Source organism: Odocoileus virginianus, unplaced genomic scaffold (genome assembly GCF_023699985.2).
Source record: "Odocoileus virginianus isolate 20LAN1187 ecotype Illinois unplaced genomic scaffold, Ovbor_1.2 Unplaced_Contig_36, whole genome shotgun sequence".
In the NCBI taxonomy this organism is placed as follows: Eukaryota; Metazoa; Chordata; class Mammalia; order Artiodactyla; family Cervidae; genus Odocoileus; species Odocoileus virginianus.
Genome location: NW_027224353.1, coordinates 127,662 through 134,380, shown reverse-complemented (window position 1 = coordinate 134,380; position 6,719 = coordinate 127,662).

The following is a 6,719-nucleotide window of genomic DNA, read 5'->3' as shown; positions in this document are numbered from 1 at the left end:
CAGAAGTCGAAATGAAGAGCAGGGAATTTAAATACACACCATGATGGTTCTGCCTTTTCTGGGGAAGCTCAGAAGAGCCCGGAGGAAGCCTCAGAGTGGCACGCCTCGGCCAGACTTCAGTTTTCTGCGAATAAGAGTATGAGGGAGGACTGAGGACCCTTCTGGTTTTCAGATGCCAGATCCCTGGTGGACATTTTGAGATGACCTGCAGCAATCCAGGCTGAAGCCTTTGCTTTTGACTAACCTGTGACTGGTGTGGATGATCCTTCACACTGGGATAATAGATGTGACTGTCCACGGGGCATGATGCACTCATGAATCAGGCTCCTGATGATGACCTCATGATGATGATCATGACCTGATGACGGCCCTTATCAGGGTCATCCTCACACATCCTCACAGGGGCTAGAGAGCAGTGAGAATCCCTAAAGACTCTCACAGGAATAGTCCCCGGACCACAAAGTCCCTCCTGTCCAAGGTTTTAAAACTATGGGGTTGGAGGTTCTTATAAATAACCAATGGAATTCTCATTCCACTCAAGGTCTGTGGGCTGTGGAGTGATTTTAAGGCAAACGAAAATTAGCCTCAAACAAAGAATACACTGTGTCTACTGAACAATGTAACCATTTACCCATATAAATTGCATTGCTTCTCAGTATTTCCTCCTCTACAAAATACAATTACCACCACACCACTTTTACTCCTACAAATGATGTGCAGAGTGGCTTTAAGATATAAATATCTTAATAAATATGCTTAGAACAGGAGCTATAGACTAATTATATCTTGGTATAAGTGTATCTTGTAAACTAAACAAGATATGTTAAATGTTATTTCTGTTATCAATATTATTACATTAAGGGAACTGTCACTTTTGTGTATTATCTGCTGATGACTTCCTGTCTTTTTTTTTGTCAAAATTGTAGCTATCGCTTGAGGCATAAAAGTGGTCAGATCCAGATCATTAGATGTTAGATGATTTCTTTAGACGTTATCCTCTGTTAATAGACACAGACAAGATTTAATTTTAAGAAAATGACTCTGGGGGAGAGCCTGCAGGTGGAGTTGCATGTAGAGCCACAATGAGCAGATAGTCTAGTCAGAAAAAGTCTAGTAAGATAGTAATTGGAAACATAATGAGAACCTAACATGAGGCGGTAGAATAAAAGCTGCAGTGGTTAGAGCTAATTTGTCAAGTACTGGGGAGAAAGGCCCAAACAAGGAGCTGTAGCAGATGGAGGGGATGATGCTATCGAGGGATCTGAGCAGCAGGCAAGCTGTCTAAGGTTGAAGACCGTTCCTAACTTTATCAAATATATTTAAGATATGTAATAATAGTTTACCAGTTATTATACACATTAATTATTGATTTATTAATAAGTACTTATTAGGAACTTATTAAATTATTAAGCAGACTGTATCTATATCTAAACATTTCAGTGATAAAATGCTTGAAATGACTTTTTAATATGATTTAGAGTTTAGTAATAAGTGTTGAATGTGAGTTTTTATTTTATCGCACATAAAAGACATTGAGTTAGCCTATTGCTGTGTTATGGGTGGCAGGAGAAGACCCAAAATTCATGAGTGAGACTCAGATGACTTTGTTACTAAGGGGAAAGGAGGCACAATGACTGTCACACCTGCACTGGTACCCCTTGTACCCTGTGTGGATATGATGGATGCCTGCACACCCAGTGGGCTGCATTATAGGAGAAAATTGCTGAGCTTGGAATACTCTTTCATTACTAAGCAGTATGCAAACTGCTCTTTGCTCTAGGAAGAGACATCATTCCTTGCTCAAGCTTCTTTACAAACTCCAAGAAATTTCCTGGGTAGAAAGCAATCAAGGCCTTATATTGTATTTGTAAGAGACCAGTAGAGGACTCTCTCCCCATGATAAAATACAGAGAAGAAATAGGTATTTACAACTCACTGTGATAAATTTCTGTGAATAATGCAGATTAGTGTGTCATAGGTGTGCACAGGTATACACAACCTAAGAGTTGGGTACATCAGGTCTGTGAAGGAGCTGATTTCTAAGTAGGGAACATAAGTATGAATAGAATCAAGTTAAATTAATTTGCAGACAAGACATTACAGAGAGAGGTATCAGAGAGAACCATTTTACACAGTGAAGAAAAGTGAAATGTTATTTCATCTGGGAACAGGAGTACCAGAGTAGGGATGTGGGGGGGGGGGGGGGGTGTGGTGTGAAAATGAGTTAAGTGCAGAATAATGTAAGAATATATAAGCTATATTCAGAAGTTTAGAGATGATTTTAAAAGACTTAGATGTCAAACAAACAAACAAACAAACAAACAAAAAACCACTTTAGATGTGATGTGTGAAAGTTGCTCAGTCATGTCCAACTCTTTGTGACCCCATGGATTATACAGTCCATGGAATTCTCCAGGCCAGAATACTGGAGAATACAGCCTTTCAGAATACAGCCTTTCGCTTCTCCAGGGGGATTTTCCCAACCCAGGGACTGAACCAGGTCTCCCGTATTGCAGGCAGATTGTTAACCAGCTGAGCCACAGAAAACCACTGAATGCTTACACCTATTCATCCATCTGACCATTCATCCATCTACATATTCAATACATTCACTTTAAGATTTTACATATTTAGAAAGTGTGGTTTTGGCAGAGGGACAGATGCAAAACCCATGGAACAGATTAGAGAGCCCAGAAAGAGAATCATACAAAAAGCCCTCCTGATTTTCAACAAAGACATAAAAGTAATTGAGTGGATGAAGTTGAGCTTCTGGCAACTGGAGTTGGAGCAAGTGGACATCCACAGGTAAACAGCAAAAGTCAACACCAATCTCATGTTTTGCACAAGAAGTATCTCAAAATGGATCATGGGCTTAAAAGTAAAATGTAAACATCTAAAACATTCAAGAAAAAAGAAAATAAAAATCTGATGCCAAAAATACAACTCATAAAAGGAAAATTAGATATATTGAACTTCATTAAAATGAAAAATTCCTCCTTCATGGTTGACTCTTTAAAGAATTAAAGGAAACAAGCTCCAGAATGGGCAAAAATGTTTACAAGCCCCTTCTCCAACAAGGGGCAAGTATCTAGAAAATACTGAAAATTCTCAAAACTCAGAATTAAAAATAGATCATCAGCAAAAGACATTTATAGAACTTTAACTGAAACTTCAGTATTACCAGAGCACTTTGTGGAAGTATCTCTGAGAAACAATAATCTATGATAGCTCGTCATTTAGTTTTTGTTTTTTTTTTTAAGGGGCTATAGAATAAATTTTGTAAATTCTTACCATCTATATCTACTCATAAAGTTTTAATTGTAAAAGTTTGGCTATGATATTTATTTACTTTTCTTTCTGCTTTAAACTCTTAGTCATACACCAGCAGTGCTAGTCCACCATTTTTCCACTTCCCTAACTAGTTAATATGAAATAAATTTACTTTCAATAAATGCATTTCTGTGTATGCCCCTGTCTCCTTGCTATGGCTTAGTGACAGCTTGGATAAATAAGGTGATGAATATCTGGTCCTATGATGATTTCATCACGATTCTAAAATGCTGCCAAATACTTAGACTTGCAATGTAGTCATGTGTGAATAAAACAATACAACTAACTCATTGCAGGCACTTAAAAAAAGTTATAAAAGCTAAGTATGGAAATCCATGGAGAAGGAAATGGCACCCCACTCCAGCAGTCTTGCCTGGAAAATCCCATGGATGGAGGAGCCTGGTAGGCTGCAGTCCTTGGGGTCGCAAAGAGTCGGACACGACTGAGCGACTTCATTTTCACTTTTCACTTTAATGCATCGGAAAAGGAAATGGCAACCCACTCCAATATTCTTGCCTGGAGAATCCCAGAGACAGAGGCCTGGTGGGCTGCTGTCTATGGGGTCTCACAGAGTCGTACACGACTGAGGCAACTTAGTAGCAGCAGCAGCAGCAGCAGCATGGAAATCCATGATATATTGGCAAATAACCTAGCTGAGGCTTTTTGAACCGAAAGTTATCAATAGACTAATGATAAATATAGACAATGGTAATTGAATATGTATATTGAAAACTCATGAGATTATTCAGTATTATTGTTGGAAGCTATCGAATCAAGAGCAATGAAAATGGAATGATGGTATGTTCTTTGTGTTTTGCACATGACTTCACTCATAGTCATGTAAGATTTAGAGAAGAGGCTCTAAATATATTATTTGCTATTTTCTTTGATTTGAAAGCTTAACATGGACCCAATATGACCCTGACCTTGCATATATTGCAATACATATGTTACAGGAAAATATTAGCTTTAATGTTGTTGAATCTATTTTAATCCCTCTTAGCATTGAGGAAGATGGATACTGAGTGACAGGAGTCCATGAGATTATGTTGTTCAGAGCTACCTCAACAAAGTACTCTGGCCATCTTGAAGCCGGGAAGTGTGTTAATTCTTTAATAATGGCTATTTTTAATGCAAAAGCAGGAATATTCATAATTTTAACAAAATCCACATGATAATTAAATTTGCTTTTATGGGCTTTAAAAGAGGAAAAAACATGTTGTTTTGAAGTAATGATGGCATATACTGCATTCTTCCATACAATAAAAAATTCTGTATTTCTTAAAGTCCAGTGATAGCCAGTACTGGGTATTTTGGTTTTAACTGCAGAAAACCAATCACCAAAAAGAACTGAGATCTGCCTGGGAGCTGACAATGTCCATATACCATCCTCAGAAGTGTCCATTCACTTTTATTCTTGTAATAAATTGTATAAATTTAATATTCAGAATTATTAGCACTTCCTGGTGTGTAGAAGTGGGGTTTGACCTAAGATTAGAGATGCAAAATGTTAAGAATAAGGGCTACAGTCCATAGAGTCTCAAAGAATTGGACATGACTGAAGTGACTTAGCACGTACACAGAAATGAGACAGAGGGTATATAAAGAAGGAATTCAGAGCTCAAAACTAGAATAAGAATATAAATACAGTTTGACCTGTTATATATCAATGTCAAACTGTATTTATATTTCTATCCTAGTTTAGAGCTCTGGATTCCTTGTTTGTATATCTTCCATCTCTTCATTCCTAACATTCTGTATTCCTCATCTTAGGTCAAACTCCACTTCTGTCTGTCAAATATTTGATTATATTATTTTGGACTCCTCTTTGTAATCAACACCATTCTGACATCATCAACACTCTCTCAAAGCATTGCCTAATTGTCTTCTTACCTTAACTGGATCCTTACCTAACTTAACAAGTTCTGGGAGAGATAGTCTCCCTTAAGACCTTTAAAATAAGTCTTCTTTCACTTTTCACTTACTTCAATGTTAGAAGCTAAGCTCCCTGACTTCTCCTTCTGCAGTTCTGATTAAAACCTATTGTATCATTACCAACTTGGAAAGTTATGGCAGACACCATATGACAAGTGTCTTGATCTAGACAGCACAATATAGGCTCTAGATAAATACCTACTGATAACACACAGCTATCAAACTCTCTTAAAATGTCTTATAATTGTCTCCAACTACTAAAATAGACCCCAAACCTAGCTTTCTAAAAATCATCTTCATGACTTGAAACTTTTTCAAAACCATAAATAAGAAGACAATCCATAGAATGTGTGAAAATATTTGTGAATGAAGTGACTGATGAGATTAATCTCCAAAATATACAAAAAGCTCATGCAATTCTATAAAAACAAAAAAAAAAAACAATAAAAAATGGGCAGAAGATCTAAATAGACACTTTTCCAAAAAAGATGTACAAATGGCTAAAAGGCACATGAAAAGATGCTCAACATCATTAATTATCAGAGGAATGCAAATCAAAATAACAATGAGATATCTTACTCCAGCCAGAATGGCCATAATAAGTCTATAAACAGTAAGTGCTGGAGAGGATGTGGAACAAAGGGAACCCTCGCACACTGTTGGTGAAAATGTAGATTGACATAACTACTCTGGAAAACAATATGGAGGTTCCTGAAAAAACTAAAAATAGAATTCATATTATCCAGTAGACCCATTCCTGGATATATATCTGGAGAAAACTACAATTAGAAAAGATTCATGCACCCCAATATTTATTAGAGCACTGTTTACAGTAGTCAAGACATGGAAGCAACCTAAGTGTCCATTGACAGAGAATGGATAAAGAAGATGTGTTGTATATGGGATATTATTCAGCCATTAAAAATGAAGTAATGCTATTTGCAGTATTATGAATGGACCTAGAGATTATCATATTAAGTAAAATGAGACAAAGACAAATATTATATGATATTGCTTATATGTAGAATCTAATTTACAAAAGGATACCAATGAACTTATTTACAAAACAGAAACACATTTATAGATGTTGAAAACAAGCTTATGGCTTCCAAAGAGGAAATGTGTTGGAGGGAAGGGATAAATCAGGAGCTCAGGATTAACACACTATTATATATAATTTACATAATCAACAAGTATCTACTGTATAACACAAGGAACTCTACTCAATATTCTCTAATAATTTATATGGGAAAATAATCTAAAAAAGGATGAGTATATGTATATATATAATTGAATCACTTTGCTGTACACATAAAACTAGCACAACATTGTAAATCAACTATACTCCAAGAAAAAAATTTTAAAGTCCTTGATTATTTAAATTATAGCAAAAAAATTCAGTTGGTTTTTCCTTTCTTTGCCAACAATCTAGAGAGTCACCAGATGGAAATATC